The sequence below is a fragment of the Felis catus genome, chromosome B2, assembly GCF_018350175.1.
Source record: "Felis catus isolate Fca126 chromosome B2, F.catus_Fca126_mat1.0, whole genome shotgun sequence".
Lineage (NCBI taxonomy): Eukaryota > Metazoa > Chordata > Mammalia > Carnivora > Felidae > Felis > Felis catus.
The window spans coordinates 88,023,565-88,042,824 of NC_058372.1; the positions used below are offsets into that span (position 1 = coordinate 88,023,565).

General features: G+C 36.3%; 1 long non-coding RNA gene across 7 annotated transcripts in view; it reads left to right on the forward strand.

Moving 5' to 3' along the window:
• The window catches only part of LOC109499790, a 419,289-nt gene that overhangs the window by 250,835 nt on the left and 149,194 nt on the right, over positions 1–19,260 (forward strand). For all 7 annotated transcript variants that reach the window (XR_006598084.1, XR_006598086.1, XR_006598087.1 and 4 more), the window contains one exon: positions 17,389–17,473. This is a non-coding gene — a long non-coding RNA (uncharacterized LOC109499790). The remainder of the gene's footprint in view (positions 1–17,388; positions 17,474–19,260) is intronic.

Sequence of the window (19,260 nt, forward strand, 5' to 3'; positions counted from 1 at the left end):
GTGATGAACTAAAGCTCCTATCACTACAGTTATTCTCCAACTTCTTTCTAAATGCCTTTTATCCTCAGTGATTCCTTCAGCAGGTCTTGGTGGCTTGCCAGGTGGTATGAACCAAACCCTCATTCCTGAAATATTTGAACCCTTGATTATCACACCTTTCATAGTCCAAGTTGCTTCATATGACTGTTCCATTTACAGTAGGGTCAGGAAGTACTAGGATACAAATGGGTTACTTGGGTTCTACATTCATTTTTCCCTGTCCCCACTGTGCAAGCAGCTTTCTGTCATTCTGCTAATCAAAATCAATTACCTCTGCCATTATGGTGATTTCCGTTGTCTCTGGTTAGTCCCTGGATGTGAGAAGTACCAAGTTCTCAGATGTAACCATAACTTATAGCTTGATGGAACTCTTAGTGTGTTCCCTGGAAGAGCTCAAAATTCTGAGGAAGGACAGATCTTCCAGTGAGTCATTAATGGCCACTCTTTTGGACCCATGTATCCTTCCTATTAGAAACAAAGTGCCATATAGGGGTCTCTGACTTGATAAATATATTGCATCCTTATGGAGTGTTTCCTTAGTACTGGTACCTTAGTTGCACATTGAGTAGGCTATTCTAGGATTCTATAAGGCTGGCCACTCACAGAGTTGTACAGTTTGTGTTATGATTAGTGGACTCCCTAGTCATGGGTCCATTCCCATACTTCATTTGCTGTGAAGTGGGTCTGGAAATTAGATCCTGTGCTATATGGGATTCCATGCCTGTGGATCAGGTGTTCTATTAGCCCCTGGAAAGCAGTTCTGACTAAAGTTCTGCAGGCATAAAAGGTAAACCTACACTCAGAATAATTACCTATCCTTGTAAGTCAAACCAGAGTGTAGATGGGCAATGTAGTCAACTAACCAATTGAATTCTTCAAGGAATAGTGCCATATAAGTGACTCAGTATTGGTCTTTATTGTTGGAAAGTTGGACATTCAGAGATAGCAGTAATTAGATCACATGTGGTAAGTAGGAGTTGATGTTGTTGGGCCCATATACAGCTTTTATCTCTGCCACTATGACTTCATTTGGGTGCCCATCATGGCCATCAGAGTCGCTGATAATGAGTGGCTGATAATGAATGCAACTGCATGAATCATTTTATTTACTTGGTTGTTCAGTTCCTTTTCTATTGTGGATACTTTCTGGCAGACAATGTATAATACAAAAATCTTCATATCTTGTGCCTACTCCTACATGACCATCAACATGCCTCTATGTCAGACCACTTTGTCTCTGATGTTCTTGTTCTTTTTCTTCCATGCTCCAATGGTTAGACTATTAACCATTGCCCAGAAATTTATATATATTCTTCCTAGGGTTATTTCCCTTTGCACACAAAATAAGTGACTAAGTACACTGCCTACAGCTCTGCCATTGAGAAGATTTTCTTCCCACTCCACTGCTTTGTAAGTCCACCCCTAAATGTGGCTATAATGCAGCCACTGTCCATGTTTTACTTGCACCTCCATGCTGAGCCAACCCATCCACAAAAGGTTAAGCTCAGACTTTTTCCTGCTCATTTGGCTGGTAATACAGGAACTCCCAGACAACCATAAGTACAAGCCAGGGGAAGAACACTAGTATCAGTCTGTTGTGTGACATGTGATCTGGGCTACTTTCTCATGACCAGTGGACTATGTCTAACCCTGTCTGATAATTATGATTTGGTTGGCCAAACAGAATTAAGCTCATGATGGGCAGTTTTAGGTACATGGCCAGTATGTTTTCCATGGTTAAGTGTTCTGTGTTTACCAAAATCCAAGAACACAAAAGAGATGTTTCTCAAAGAATAATTTTCTACTATGCCTGGCCTTACTCCAGAATCAAGGGCCTGTATTGTGATTCTTCCACTGGAACTTGCCAGTAAGTTCCACGTTGCACATTTTCCAACATTTTAGGGTCTGCTGGATTCTTCAACACTAGAAAGTATTGTATGGCCCAGATGGTGGGGCTGGACATTCTACCGCACACTTTCTTGCTCCTCTATTTTTGCATTTTTGTTTATTGTTTGTTTTTTAATTTTAGATATCAAGCAGCAAGTCTTGTTGGCTTCCCATCTCTTCTGCTTGTAAAAATTCCATGCTGTATTAACCATTTACACAACTTTGTAGGTTAAATCCTTTGACTTTCTCTCCAACTTTACCTGTCATTATGTAGTTGGGCTGGCAATTAAGTGTCATAACCTGGTTTTTATTATTTAGAGGGAGGGCATTATTACCCACCATGGATGTTCAAGAGCCTAGATCTGTAACTGCCCCTCCTAGCATCATCCCTAGTCTGTAAAGAATGATCACTGAGTTTCATAGTTATTCTGGTGCCTTACTTACTAGCATAGTTCTGATGGCCTTGGTGAAGGGCATGTTCTCTTGAGTCTTCTAGTTTATATAACATGTCCATTCATCATGCTCACTTCCCTCAGCCTCATTATTTCTTCTTCTATCTGCCAGGGCAATATTTGCATTTTGTTTTGCTTAGAGTTGGCCATCACTTTTTATAGATCTTTAAAATCCATCCCAGCAGCAAGTTTGCCCTATTGCCTAGAGTCCTAGCTAGGATATTATATTCCTTGTCTTTAGAAAATACATCTAAGGCAACAAATTCTTGCTTTTCCATCCATACATTCTGGTGCCCTCTATTGCCCTCAAAATCTAATCCAAAAGTCCTTTCTTCACTCTTGTCAGAATATATCAGCTAGTTCTTGAAATGTTTAAAGTATTTGGTCTCTCTCCTCCCTTATTAGGCCTGGCATATTCCCAGCCAGGTTATGCTCTTTTTCAACCCTAGCTATTGGCCCAGCAACCAGAAGAGAAATTGGGGCAACTCTTGAGAGAATGCCTATTGCCTTGTGAAGGAGAAGCTTTTGTAGCATTTTTCTATGCAGTAGAAGTAATAGCTGTAACTAAAGAAGAATGGACTATCTTTCCAAATCCTGAGGGTACAGGGGCAGCCAGGGGATTAAGTAGTCAGCATCTTCAAGGTTGTCCATGCATATTTCCTTGTCCCATTTTTCAGAATCTTAGGTTTTTTCCTACCAATGCCCTATTTTTGCATAACATACCTGACTTGGCATTGTATCCAAACATGTCTGGAGTTCTATGACTGATAAGTAACCCTTCAGCCTGTCGCTTGATTGTGTATAGCATTCCACTACAGGAAACTACAGCTGAAACTCTGGGTTCAGACACTGAACCATGAACTCCTTTTTAACAACCCTCAGTTGTTCATTATCCTACTATAAGGTGCCCTAGTCTGCTGTCTTTGTAGGCATTATTTCTCACTATTTTTCAAACACTTACATCATTGTACCTGCTGTAGCATTCTGCTTTACCAGGACATTTTCCTTGTCATCATTGATAAAATCTTTAGCAATTAACCTGCTACATTGTACCAAGAACTATCCATGCCCACATTCTAGCCAGGATGGTATCCCTTTTACCTGTCCAGTGTTGGGTTAGCCAGTCCCAAATGTCTATCTTACTGTTCATTTGCTCAGATCAGTTTCAGTACTACTTGTCTGGTTCTTCCAAGAAGTAGACACCAAGATGGGATTAAACATGCAACTGTTTTGTTACAGAAAACACTTCTTTGAGATAAAAGGGAAGAATTTAAGGCTGGGAGCATCTTCAGACTATAATGTGAGAGAGAAGGAGGGAAACGCCCTTGAGAATGACCAGGAAACTTCAGCAGCTTCAGGGAGTCTTCAAGCTAAAGTCAGCCATCAGAGGAGTTCCATGTCTCCCAGGAATGAGCATCACTTAATATCCCTGCTATGCTCCATCACTGGCCAGGAGGAGGCCATTGGAAGTGTGACCTCAGTGCAAATGCCACAGTGGATTTCACAGTATAGTAGCTGGGGCCCTCTCATTGGAGGAAGCATACAAGGCATGTTCTCATGACTTTCACACAAAGATAGATGTTTACTTCTAAAGTCCTTTCCCATTCCCCCTCCATTTCCTTCCTTCTTGGTTATAATTTATAAACGTAGTAGTTATCTTCTTATTATTTTCCCTAATATTAATAATTGGAGACAGCAAGGGATTCCATGTTCAAAAAAACCTTGGTTAAATTACTACCATACTATTGCATGGCTTCAGGACAAGTTAGATGACATCTCTGGTTTGCAGTTTCCTCATTTAAAAAATCGTGAGGTTGCAAGATTGCATTGAGTGATCACAATGAGTGAAACCCAGTCTGCAACCTGATATATTATATACTAATTTATTTATCATCTCTCTTCCTTTCCCCTCCCCAACTTCATGTGCCTTCAACTGGCATTTAAACAATATTTGTTGAGTGAATTAAGTAACTTGTTTTGACCTCAGTATTTGGGATATATTTTTCCCCTAGACTAAACAAGTGCAAATTCTTCCTGTACATTCATTATATTGTTTCCTAAGTACAGCCAAGATTAAATTTTCTGATAGAAAACAAACAGGGGGCGCCTGGGTGGCGCAGTCGGTTAAGTGTCCGACTTCAGCCAGGTCACGATCTCGCAGTCCAGGAGTTCGAGCCCCACGTCAGGCTCTGGGCTGATGGCTCAGAGCCTGGAGCCTGTTTTCCATTCTGTGTCTCCCTCTCTCTCTGCCCCTCCCCCATTCATGCTCTGTCTCTCTCTGTCCCAAAAATAAATAAACGTTGAAAAAAAAAAAAAAAAGAAAACAAACAAACAGGAAAATGGTGTAAAAAATTTCCATGATAGCCAGAGACTTCTGAGACCATTTGAAAACCGTGGATGTGGATAAATCACAGATAATTTTTGGAATTTTATTCTATAATTAAATCAGTATATAATTTTAGTCAATGTCTGAATATTGGGATTATTGTTAACATAGAATGTTTTATTTCAAATGCATATTTTTAATTTGCTCCACTACTTGACAGATACTTCATATATTCCAGGCAATGTGCTAGACTTACAAACTTGCACACATTTAGAAGTATACCTGGCTTTCTAATATTTATGGCAAGCTTTCTTAACTAGTAAACTAGAAAAAGACAAGTCATTATTAGAATTCCATTCCTGACACAGAACTTTCCTTTATTCGATACAAGTATATGTTCTTGTGCTAGGCCTTCCAGCATGCCCAAGGCCCTGGTTTTTCAAAGGACTGTGAACTTTCTTTCAGAGGTATATCAGGGCAAAAGAGTTTATCTTAGCAGTAGTAAGCAAGTTCCTATCAAGTGTGTGTTCTAATATAGAGTTGGAGCAGAAAGAAAATCAGGCTGGCATTGTAGATTGTGAAACTCACTAAGCAGGGACCGTGTCTAATTCTGTGTCCAGTACTTGATTTTTAAATAAAAGAAAAGAAAAATGAAACCATTTTTTTTTCATGAGTATTGGAGTTTCTCATTTGAGGAAAAATAATGTTTTCACCAGAGGTTTGTAGAAGACTACACAGTAGGAGTTTGGGACTTAATTTAAAACATATAAGCTTTTGTGTAATAACTATTCACTTCAGATTCCTGATTGGTTTAACAAGTTTAATACCTTTTCTTAAATATGTACAGATGTTATCAAAAATTTGATTCGTTTTTAAAATGAATAATAGACAAATGTACTTTAGAACTGGTAATTGTATTTATTAATTTAAACCTTTATGGAGCCTATTTAAAAGTGAATAAATGTTAAAAAAGACTCCTTATTGAATAGTAGTATGCATATTATTGTAGTGAATCTACAAGATTTTCCCATTGTTAAAAATCTTTTCCTCAGGAGGGGCACCTGGGTGGCTCTGTTGTTTAAGCATCGGACTTGGGCTCAGGTCATGATCTCACCATCCATGAGTTTGAGCCCCGCGTCGGGTTCTCTGTTGACAACTCAGAGCCTGGAGCCTGCTTCAGATTCTGTCTCCCTCTGTCTCTGCCCTGTCCCTGCTCTCTCTCTCTCTCTCTCTCTCTTTCTCTCTCTCAAAAATAAAGATTAAAAAAAAATTTAAATCTTTTCCTCAGCAGAGGCTGGAAGATGGCAGCAGAGTAAGAGACTCTGGGCCTGCCACGAATACAACTAGATAACTATCACATCATCCTAAATATGCCAGAAATTGACCTGAAGTCTGACAGAACAAACTCTACAACTAAATGTAGAGAAAAGACCACATGGAAGAGGGTAGGAAGTGCGGAGATGGGGCTTGGGAGAGAAACAGATTGTGGCTACAACAGCGGGGAAGCAGCTGTGGTCACAGAGGATGGTGAGAGACAGACTGGCACTTTGGGGGAGCACACCAGGAAAACAAAACTCCATAGCAATTGGCTTGGAAAGGGAGAGGGACTGAATTTTGTGAGTTCTTCTAATAGTGGAGCTTAAAGCCTGAAGTTCTAAAGGTCAGTGGGTGGGGCTGGGATAGAGCCCAGAGGACATTGGGGCTGCTCTTAGAGAAAAGGCAGGGAAACAGCCCATGGACATACAGTGTGGAAACAGTGATCTGAAGAGTGCATAGGACACACAGTGGGGAGGTTAGTTGCTCATCTTGGAGCAAGTATGTCCCAGAAAGACAGAGTTCACGGAGAGATCCCTCAAACAAAGGAATTGGTTAGTGCCATTTCCCTTCCCTGACCCTCAGCTTAAGCAAAGAGACACTAGTGGGAACCAGCACAGGGTGGACACTCCCTACGTAACTTGTTTACATCAAGCCCCGCCCCCTCTGCAGTCAAGTGCAACTGCTTTTTCCAGCCACACTTGTCTCAGTCCCAGCACAGCAGTCCCCTTCCCCTCGAAGACTGGCCCAACCCCTGCCTACACCAGGTCTTCTTATGTGGGAGTTTGCAGGGCCTTGATTTCCATAGCAGTGTGATAGATCTCAGTTCACAAGCAGACCAGACCACACCTAGTGAAAACTTGTCACATTCAGGATGGGCACCAAACACTGCCATAACAGGCAAAGAGAGCCTCTGCAGAGGACTGGCCTGAAGGATAAAGTAGCCAGGACACAACAGCAGAGTGCACACAGCACACATTGGAGACACTCCTAGAAGTGCCGGGCTCTGGGAAACAAGGGGCACTACATGGCAGGGCACTACAGGACTTCTTTTTTCATAAGGCCATTATCCTCAAGAAAAGGAGATGTAGCTGACTTGCCTAACACAAAGAAATAGGCACGGAGACTTAGACATTTTAGACAAAATGAGAATACAGAAAAATTTGTCCCAAATGAAAGAATAGAACAAGGCCACTGCCAGATATCCAAACAAAACAGATACAAGTAGCGTGCCTGATGGAGTATTTAAAGCAATGATCGTAAGGGTACTCACTGGACTTGAGAAAAGAGTAGAAAACATCAGTGAGACCCCAAACAGAGAGATAAAAAAAGAACCAATCAGAGATGAAGAGTGCAATAAAGGAGGTTAGAAATAGGCTTGATGCCATGAATAGCAAGCTGAAAGAAGTGGAGGAATGATTTAATGACCTAGAAGACAGAGTTATGGGAAGTAATCAAGGCAAACAAAAGAGAGAAAAATAATTATACAAAATAAGAATAGACTTAGGGGACTCAGTTACTCTATCAAACATAATAACATTCATATTATAGAAATCCCCGAAAAAGAATAGAGCAAAAAGGGGGCAGAAAACTTATTTCAAGAAATAGTAGCCGAAAACTTCCCTAATCTGGGGAAAGAAACATATCCAGATCCAGGAGGCACAGAGAACTCCCGTCAAAATGAACAAAAGCAGATCCACACCAAGACATATTGTAATTAAACTGACAAGATACAGTGATAAAGAAAAAAATTTTAAGCAGTAAGACAAAAGAAGACAGGAACTGTCAAGGGAAAACCTATAAGGCTAGTAGGGGATTTCTCAGCAGAAACTTTCCAAGCCAGAAGGGAGAGGTATGATATAATCAAAGAGTTAATAGAAAAAATCTGCAGCCAAGAATATTCTATCCAGTAAGGTTAACAATCCAAATAGAAGAAGAGATAAAGAGTTTCCCAGACAAACAAAAACTAAAGGAATTCATGATGACTAAACCAGACTTGCAAGAAATATTAAAGGGGACTCTTGGAGTGGAAAGGAGAGATCAAAAGTGGTAGTATACAGGTAGGAAATACAAAAGCATTAAAATGAATATTTCTGTGAGAAATCAGTCAAAGAACTCACAAAGTAAAAAGATGTAAAATGTGATACCATATACCTAAAATGTGAGGAGGAAAGGGAAAAGAATGGGCTCAAACTTAAATGATCATCAACTTATTGTAGAGTACTATATGAAGAAGATGTTATATACAAACCTAATGGTAAGCACAAATCAAAAGCCAATAATAGATACACAAAAATAAAGAAAAGAAATCTATTTGTAGCAATTAAGGAAATCAACAACCTATGGAAGAGTGAAACACAAGAAAAGATCAGAGAAAATCTTCAGAAATAACCACACAAGAAATAATAAAATGACAACGAATACATAACTATCAAAAATTACCTTGACTATAAGTGGACTAAATGCTCCAATCAAAAGACATTGAGTGACAGAATGGATAATAAAACAAGATCCCTCTATATGCTGCCTATAAGAGACCCATTTTAAACCTCAATACACTTGCAGTTTGAAAAAGGTGTATGTAGAAACATTTATTATGAAAATGGATGTCAAAAGAAAGCCAGAGTAGTAATACTTATATCAGACAAAGTGTCTTTAAAACAAAGACAGTAACAAGACACAAAGAAGGACATTATATAATAATATAGGGGATAATCCAACAAGAAGATATGCACCCAACATAGAAACACCCAAATACATAATACAGGAAATAACAAATATATAAGTAATCTTTAATAATATAATAATATAGGGGACTTTAACACCCCAGTTGCATCAAGTGGAGAGATCATATAAACAGAAAATCAACACAGAAAAAATGGCTTTGAATGACACACTGGACCAGATGAATTTAACAGACATACTCAGAACATTCCATCCTAAAACAGCAGAATATACAGTTTTTCAAGTACATATGGAACATTCTCCAGAATAGATCACATATTAGCTCACAAAATAAGTCTCAAAAAATTCAAGATTGAAATCAGACCATGCAACTTTTCTGACTACAATGCTATGAAACTGAAAGTGAACCACAAGAAAAAATATGGAAAGATCAGAAATACATGGAGGTTAAATAACATGCTACTAAACAATGAATGAGTCAACCAGGAAATAAAAATAAACAAAAAAGTACACGGAAAAAAAAAAACGAAAATGAAAACACAATGGTCCAAAACCTTTAGGATGCAGTAAAAGTGTTCCTAAGAAGGAAGTTTATAGCAATACAAACTTACCTCGAGAACCACAAAAAATCTTGGGGCTACTGGGTGCCTCAGTCAGTAAGCATCCAACTCTTGATTTCAGCTCAAGTCATGATCTCATGGTTCATGGGATGGAGCCTTATATGGGGCTCTCCGCTGATAGCCTGATGCCTGCTTGAGATTCTCTCTTCCTGTCTTCTGCCCTTCCCTGCTTGTGCTCTCTCTCTCTCAAAATTAAATAAATAAATAAATAAATAAATAAACCTGAAAAAAAAGAAGCACAAAAAAATCTCAACTAAACAGCCTAAATTTACACTTAAAGGAACTAGAAAAAACAACAACAACAACAACAAACATAACCTAAAGCCAGCAGAAAGCAGGAAATAATAAAGATTAGAGCAGAAATAAATGATATAGAAACTAACAACAACAAAAAACAAAAACAAACAAAACAACAGAGCAGATCAATGAAACCAGGAGCTGGTTCATTGAAAAAAATCAATAAAATTGATAAACATCTAGCCAAACTTATCAAGATAAAAAGTGCTCAAATAAAATCACAAATGAGAGAGGAAAAATAACAACCAACACTATAGAAATATAAACAATTATAAGATAATACTATTAAAAACTATATGCCAACAAATTGGACAACCTGGAAGAAATGGATAAATTCTTACAAACCTATAAACTACTAAAACAAAACAGAAAGAAATAGAAAATTTGAACATACGGATAAGCATCAAAGAAGTGGAATCAGTATTCAAAAACTCCCATAAAACAAAAATCCAGGACCATATGGCTTTATAGATGAATTCTACCAAACGTGTGAAGAAGAGTTAATACCTATTCTTTTGAAACTATTCTAAAAACTAGAAATGGAAGGAAAACTTCCAAATTATTCCATGAGGTCAGCATTACCCTGATACCAAAACAAGATAAAGTCTCCACTAAAAAGTGAAGTACAGACCAATATCCCTGATAAATATAGACACAAAATTTCTCAACAAAATACTAATACACTGAATCTAACAATACATGAAAAATAAATCACTCACCACGATCAAGTGGGATAATTTCCTGCGTTGCTAGGGTAGTTCAATATTCACAAATTAATCAGTGTGATACATCACATCAGTAACAGAAAGGAAAAGAACCATTTGATCAGGGGCGCCTGGGTGGCTCAGTTGGTTGAGCGTCTGACTTTGGCTCAGGTCATGATCTCACAGCTCTGAGTTTGAGCCCCACATTGGGCTCTGTGCTGGCAGCTTGGAGCCTGCTTTGGATTCTGTGGCTCCCTCTCTCTCTGCCCCAACCCACTCTCATTCTGCCTCTGTCTCTCTCAAAAATAAATAAAACATTTAGAAAAAAAAATTTTTAAATAAAAAAAAGAACCATTTGATCATTTCAATAGACATTTGACAAAGTACAAACATAATTTGACAAAGTACAACATCCATTTATGATAAGAACCCTTAACAAAGTAGGTTTAGAGGAAACATACATCAACATAATAAAGGCCATATATGAAAACCCACAGCTAATATCATCCTCAATGGGGAAAAACTGAGAGCTTTTCCCCTAAGGTCAGGAACAAGACAAGGATGTTCGTGCTCACCACTTCTATTCAACAGAGTCCTGGAGGTCCTGGCCACAGCAATCAGACAGCAAAAATAAATAAAAGCATTCATCAGGAAGGAAGAAGTAAAACTTTCACTATTTGCAGATAACACAATACTATATATAGACAACCCAAAAGACTCCACCAAAAACCTGCTAGAACTGATAAATGAATTCAGTAAAGTCACAGGATACAAAAATCAATGTACAGACATCTGTTGCATTTCTGTGCACCAATAATGAAGCAGCAGAAAGAGAAATTAAGAAAACAATCCCATTTACAATTGCACCAAAAATAACAAGAAACGTAGGAATAAACCTTAAAAAGGGGTGAAAGACCTGTATGTACTCTGAAAACTATAAAACACTGATGAAATAAATTGAATATGACACAAAGAAATGGAAAGATAATCCATAGTCATGGATTGGAAAAAAAACCAACATTGTTAAAATGTCTATAGTACCTAAAGCAGGCTTTAGATTTAGTGCAATCCCTGTCAAAATATCAATAGCATTTTTTAAGAACTAGGATCAAATATTCTAAAATTTGTATGGAACCACAAAAGACCCCAAATAGCCAAGCAGTCTTGAAAAAAAAGCAAAGCTGGAGGAATCACAATTCTGGATTTCAAGATATATTACAAAGCTGTAGTTATCAAAACAATATGGTACTGGCACAAAAGTAGACACATAGATCAATGGAAGAGAATAGAAAATGCAGAAATGAACCCACAACTATATGATCAATTAATCTTCTACAAATCAGGAAAGAGTATCCAATGGGAGAACTTCTAGAAGGCAAATCTGATGAAAGGTCAGTATTTGCCAGATGCCAGGGATGGGGCCAAGAATTACCTACAAAGCAGCACAACAGAAAGAAACTTTTGAGGATCAAGGAAATATTCTATACTTTTATTAGAGTAGTTGCATTACTGTATATAATTGTCAGAATTCGTCAAAATGTACGCTTAAAATAGGTGCATTTAATTGTGTGTAAATTAGAAATCCATAAATGGATATAAGAAACATGTTAAACCTGCTTTGATTATTAGCAAAACATCTTTTTTATTTAATGTTTCTTTATTTTTGAGAGAAAAAGAGAGAGCATGAGCAGGGGAGGGGCAGAGAGAGAGGGAGGCACAGAATCTGAAGCAGGCTCCAGGCTCTGCGCTGTCAGCACAAAGCCCGACACGGGGCTCCAACTCATAAACCTCAAGATCATGACCTGAGGAGAAAGTCGGTCACTGAACCGATTGAGCCACCCAGGTGCCGCTTTTAACAGAACACCTTAAATCTATCTGCTTGCTATTAAGAATACAAGCTGTTTGAAGAATGTGAAACAAGGGTACAAGTAATCCACACACCCAAGCATTGTGCCTTGCAGGAAGCATGTCTGTAAAAGCTGTCTGAGTATCCTGATTTTGTTCAATTCAATCAAATCTTTACACCTAGGGAATAAAATTCTGATCAGGTGGTTAATTGGGTCCGGTTCTGATATTTCTAATTTACCAAAATCTGAATCTTTATTTCCTAACAATTATTAAATGAGCACATGTTCTTATAAAAAGCAACACAAGGTAGAAGAGCATCCATCATTCCATCACCTAAAGAAATTACTGCATTTTGGAGTATTCCTTTATTTTTAATGCAATTTTTACATGTCTCTGATAATATGGTGAGTGCTATTTTGTGAGCGTGTTTCTTCCTCAGTATTAAATCATTAACATTTTCCCAAGTCATTAAATATTCTATAAACATCATTTTAATAACTGCATAATGGCTCATCATATGCCTGTACCATAATTAACGATTACTCTTTTAATGGCATTTAAGTTTTTTTTTCTAAACAGCAGTCACACTGCCTGGCTCACTGAAAGTACAATGAAATTTTTGTTGAATGAGTGAATGCGTCATAAACAATGTTGTGAAGAACATCTCTTTGTCACAACCTCTGTATTTTACGAGAAGCTAAGATAAATTTCTGGAACTAGAATGTCTATGGTAAATATATAAAAAATGTCTTAAAAATATTAAAGGCACTCAATTCATTTATCTCAAGCTTTTATCTTGAGAGAAAGATGAAAATGATATTATATCTCGGTTTTCAAAAGTTAATTAAGACACATTTTAAAATAATTGTGTTTTAGAGAGTTACAGTTCATTTTGAACAGGCGATTTATTTTAATAGTGTACTAATGTGATGAGTTAAAGGTAAAATTCCACCTCTGCTTCTTTCTTCCTTTTCTTAAAAAAAAAACAAAAAACAAAAAACCTCATGGTAATCCTATCTCCAAGAACATTCTGGTTTTATTTTTTTATATATATTTTTAAGTTTTTTTTTATCTTTTATTTTTGAGAGAGACAGAGAAAGAGAGGCAGAGGCAGAGAGACTGGCTCTGCACTGACAGCAGTGAGCCGGTTGCAGGAACTGTGACATCATGACCTGAGCCCCCCAGGTGCCCCTAAAAACATTCTAGTTTTATATTGTCTCTGATTCCACTGTATTTCTTTAACTTCAGTTTCTAAATTCAAGATTTCTTGCCTCGATTATAGCTTCTGCTGCTGTTTTGTCATTACTGCCTTTTTCATACAGTTTGGTTTTTCTGTAATTTCATTTCCACTCTGGCACTTACTGAGTAGGAGATTCTAAGAAAACACAACTAGTCTGTTGTAATGGTGGCAGAGTTAACACTTTTTTTTCTTGTCCTCTGCTCTATATTAATCTGCCCTGGTTTATTTTCCCAATGCAGCAGCAGGCTGCTTCTTGTGTTGATTCTTCTTTGCATTATTTCTCAAAGTCAAACTTCCTCATTCCTGAAAGGGTGAGTTTTAGGCCCTATTGAACACATTTCAGGTCTTCTAATCAAGTTGGCTGTGGAGGTGAGAGTGCTGGCTGAGGATCTGGCTCCTTGGCTGGAGAATTGCTTGATGCTGGCCCCTACCTACTCCTGTCTATTCTCTCTCTGATCTCAGCCTTTCCTATGCAGGGAGAGGTTATTGAGCCTGATGCAATGATATCGAGCTAGAAAAAAAGGATTTTCTTGCAATATTGCTAAGACATCAGTTTGGAAGGCTCTTAATTTCTTTGTAGTCTTTTCTAATTTCTCCATTTCTAATTCTCCTTTTTCATCATAATTTGGAATAGTTGTTTAACGTAAAAATATTGTTATTTATTTTCAAAAGACTGCTTTCCTGAGAGAGAAGTCACTTTTTAAATATTTATTAGATAAATTATATAAGTCATGCCCAGGACTTACATCCGTATCCATAAGACCCAAATAACCAAACTAGTGTGTTTTCTTGATAGTTTAGCCAGCCTAAAAATGAAGTCCATATGCCACATACGTAGCCTGCCTGGCTTTTGCAAAGATGAGTCTGAAAAAAGTAAATAAAATAGTTGCAGCAATTCAAATGATTAAGTAACAGCATTTCAGTATTTAATATATGTTTCAAGGAACATTTATTCTTTCACTTCTTTGAGTAGAGTTCAGAAACTGTTTGAAATTTTAGAATTTCTATGTAGCTTTATAAAATCTGTGAGGAAAACAACGTGGCTCATTGTTTCCCTCTAGGAGATGTATTAAAACTGAGGTACAAAAATCTGAATACAGGTGAATAAGAAATAGACCAGACACCGCAATGAGTAAAATTTCCCTCTGAATAAATTCAGTCTCACACTGTATTAAAATGATCAGCTCCTACCCTAATTGTTTTCCAGTAGTAGAAGTAAATGCTCTCTTAAGAAAGTAACATCATATAGAACTTCCAATTATCTCTCTAATTTCTCATGTAAAACATTTTTAAAAACTATCAAGCATGTAAAAGTTAATTAACTGAAAATGTAGAGAAAAAAAGAACTAACCTATAGGAAACTTAGATATTGGTCATATCAGACAAAAATTCACAGAACTTGAAATTATAATAATCTAATAAAAATTCTGAAAATAGAAAAATAAATTCTGGAGGTGGATAATATACTAACTGTAGTTAAGAATACAAAAGATGGGCTTAACAGCAGAATAGACACAGTTTAAGAGAGAATTAACAATTTGGAAGAGAGGACAGAAGATAATATCCAGACTGAAGCAAAGAAAAAACAAAGGATAGAAAATAAGTAAAAATGTAAAAAATATGCAAAACATGGCTCACTGGTCTAACATATATGTAATTGAAGTTATAGGAGGATAAGAGAAAAAGAATGGGGCAGAACCCATTTTTCTGTAGTAATGAAGAGGTAATTGGTTTAGAGTTTTCCAAACTGGACAGAAAAAAAATTGTATCAGACATCCACAAGCTTTGTAAATTCCAAGTAGAGTTAACAAACAAAACAAAACAAAAACAAAACCACCTAAAAACAAGTACTACATAGAAAACTGCTGAAAACCCAAGATAAAGAGACAATTTTTAAAGTAGCCTGAGTAAGAAGCTTAGTTTCACAAGAGTAACAGAACGACAGATGAAGAAATAAGCCAAGAAATAGAAAGACTTGGAATTCAAGAAAAATATGATCTAGACCAGGAGATTGAAGATATCCTTGGGTTGTTGCCGAAGGGATTATCTTAGTATATCAGCTGTGCCCAGATTTAGAAATTTACTTGCCCAGATAAGAGAATAAAGGCATAAAATATCCAACCTGTTGAAAAGTTCCCTTGTGGTTGCCTTTTCTAGGTCACAAATGACAGCAGGAGATGCCCCAATAGAACTTTCTTATTTTAGTGGGGGAAATAACAAGATCCCTGGTAGAGGCCAAATAAATCGGGATGCATATCTATCATAGACATAGTAGAAGCAACATTTACCACAATAAATCTTGGGAATGAAAAAAAAAATCTGACTGCTTTTGCAGAAAAGCTCAAATATTTTACAAGGTTATTTGCTGACATGTGACAGTAAATAAAGCTGTGATATCTTGAAACTCAATCTAAAGCTTTTTAGGCTAAGCAATACTATCTTCAATTTTAAAATGCATTTCTCTCCATTATAAATGAGTTGAGAGATACTGTTTAAGTGGCTAGTCAAAAAGTATGGCTCAATTCCCTTGGCAGCTGCCCATTTCCTTGATTCCATTACTATGCACTTCATGAGGTCCTGTCAATGCCGCCAGCTGAGTAAGGGTCAAGGGTTTGGCGAAAACAGGTGTTGCTCAGACCATTTTACTTGACAGTAGTGAGCACTGAGGTCACTGACCCAATAGAAGGAAAATAGGCCCAACAACGGTGGCAAGCTGTACGTGTGACATTCTTTGCCCTCTTTTCTACATTCATTTCCTTTTTGACTCATGGTGAATCTTTTCTTTTTCAACAACATAAGGAATGCCTGTTGTTTCTGGGCCCTAAAAGGATTCAAGTCTAAAGATACCTGTGGATTGTTGAATTTTCAAGACAGGATGAAAAGTTATATTAGGCCAGTGTCTGGGTCATTTAGTGATAAATTCTGACTTCTGTCAAGCAGCATAAATAAAATAAAATAAAAAGTACAGATGAATTAGGCAATGATTTTTTGTGTGTTTGTTTAATCTGCTTTGACTTTAATTTTCCTACCTACAAGTGGATATAATGTTTTTTTTCATTTGACTTCTCTTTCTTTCTCTCTTTTTATTTTCTTCAGATTTCCATTGCTCTATTTTTCTTTTTCTCTCTCACAATCTTTCACACTCTAGGTTGCTTATACATATACACACATACACCAGCACATTTTCCTCTTTAAATAAAGGGTAAGGTTTTATACAATATTTTGAGATTTTTATTTCAGGAGTATTATTAAGGGATGAAAATTGGGCATATTTTGAAATCTTCTTTGAAATATAGCTGTAAGTCATATTTCTACTTGATGCATGCCACACAAAATTAAAATATTCCTGCCTTTTACTGTATTTTTAGATTCTTTTAAAAGTAGCAATCTTCTATAAAGATGCCATCAGGTGGCATTAAGTGTCTTAAATAATTTTGCAAAATATAAAAGGTATTTCACTAGATACTCCTATTATTATTTTATAGCTTAGGTAGTATGCAGCCTTCTAATACTCTAGAGTATTTATGAAGACAACTGGGAATTAATTTAATAAGTATTGAGTTTAAAACCACTATAGCATATTACATTGCCTAAGTAATACCAGTATAAATGGGGAAAAAAAAGTTAAAGAGTATATCAACATGAAAATGATAGTTAAAAGAAATATCATTATGTACTCTGATGGAATGATAATGTTATGAATATCTGTTGGTATATTCCAGCAATTAAAAGAATCTGTTTTTTGTAAGTGGCATAGACACATTTAATCAACATCTGTCAAATTCAGACTTGAACAGCTAAGGGAAAAACCAAGGCAATGATTGTGGAGGGTTTATATTTATAAGGAAATAGTATATGGATCAGTTTGTAAGCTTCTTTTTTGATAAAATGAGAAATACCAATTGTTTTCCATAAAACAAGTTTACTTTTACATTTGACATTTAGTTTGCACATGTTTCTTTGTTTTACTTTTCAGGCTCAACTTTCCTACATAATTAAGAATTTGCAGCTTAGGCACTGCCAAAAACCACATCTGCACTGAAATCAATTATCTGTGTTTGGTAAGTGGGGCCGAAAACATTTGATAAATATTTTTTGTCTGCAGTAAACTTCAATGTTCATGTTTTAGCTATGATTTTATTGAAGACACTTAAGAAAATTTCTAAACATCTCTAAGGATTATTTTTCCCAAACTGCCTTGTATTTTGGCAAGGTGGGGTCTTGCTTTTATGGATATATTTAATCTATTGTACCCAAAGCCAGAAAATTCTGGCATACTGCCATTTGTTTTTTTCATTTTTTTTAATTTTTTAAGTTGTATTTATTTATTTTGAGAAAGAGAAAGAGCATGAGCAGGGGAGGGGCAGAGAAAGGGAGAGAGAGAATCCCAAGCAGGGTCCTCGCTGTTAGCACAGAGCCTGATGCAGAATTCGTTCGAACTCGTGAACCATGAGATCATGACCTGAGGTGAGATCAAGAGTCGAGACACTTAACCAACTGAGCCACCCAGGTAACCCTGGTGTTCTGCCATTCTTAAATAAAAAACGGGAAAGACCAAAACTACATGCCTTTCTATAATCCATTTGAATCTGGTAGTTTAACTTTCCATCAAAGTCAAGCTCAAAGCAAAATACTTCTAATTGATCATATTAAAAAATTAAAACTTACTGGTCTTAGTCTGCATCATATATCATCATATTGGAGACCAGTTTCAACATATAAATTTAGGGAGACAGAAACATTCAACCTGTGGTATCACTCTTCATTGCTATTTCTTTCATCACTTTATTCTATAAAGATTAGGAATTCAGATACCAGGATATTTTACTTCCGTGGTTCATCCCATCTTCCTTAGAGAGTCAAAACTTCCAAAATACCTATACATTCTCTGACTATACTTGGCCCTTGGCCTCAGTTTTCCCTTTGGCACTTTCTGTTTTTTTTTTTTTTTTTTTTCCTGAACATTGAATTATGTACACAAAAATGGGCTGTGATTTTCATCTTTGATAATATCAGCACAAAATACAAAATTCATCCATTTATTACTGTTGTTAGTTAAATCATTTACAAAAATGATGACAAACAATGAGCAATATTACAAAAGCAGTTAGAGTGATTGTGGAAAAGTTAATCTAAGATCAGGGTATAGAAAAAAAGTATAAGGAAACAAAAGGTTGAGAAAGAGAAAAGACAACAAAATTTAAGAGAATTGATATTGAGTGCTAATCCATTCAATGAATATTTTTTGAACAGCTACTATGTTCTAGATGCTGATCTATTTCCATGATTTGCCACTAATCACTTTGTATTGATAATTTTTATGTTAAATATTTTTCTGATATAAAAGAATGGCTTTTTGTAGCAAAATTCTAATATGGAAAAATGTCTAAAAAGAAAAATGAAAACCTCTTTAATAACATCCTTGAGTACGAAGCATTGCTAACATTTAGTATGTTGTCTTTTTTCTCTGTATATATTGTTTTTATTAAAGTGCAAATCTGAATACTGAGCATATATTCTCATTTTTTAAAGTTAGCTTTAGTTTTTATTAATTTCCCATCATATTAAAAATCTAAAATATTTTAAATGTCTCTATGATATTTCAACAAATGTCTGTACCAAAATACATTTAATCCTTCCCACACTCGGGGTTTGAGGTTATTTACAGTGTTTTGTTGCTTTATCTAATGCTAAAATCAATATTCTCATCCATATATTTTTGTTTTTTCTTCACCACATACATCCCCAAAATAAATTCCCAAAAATGTAACTGTGAACATAAAACATAATTATATCCAGCAGAATTATCTCAATAGAAATATGTAGTAGTACCTTGAGACTATGCCTA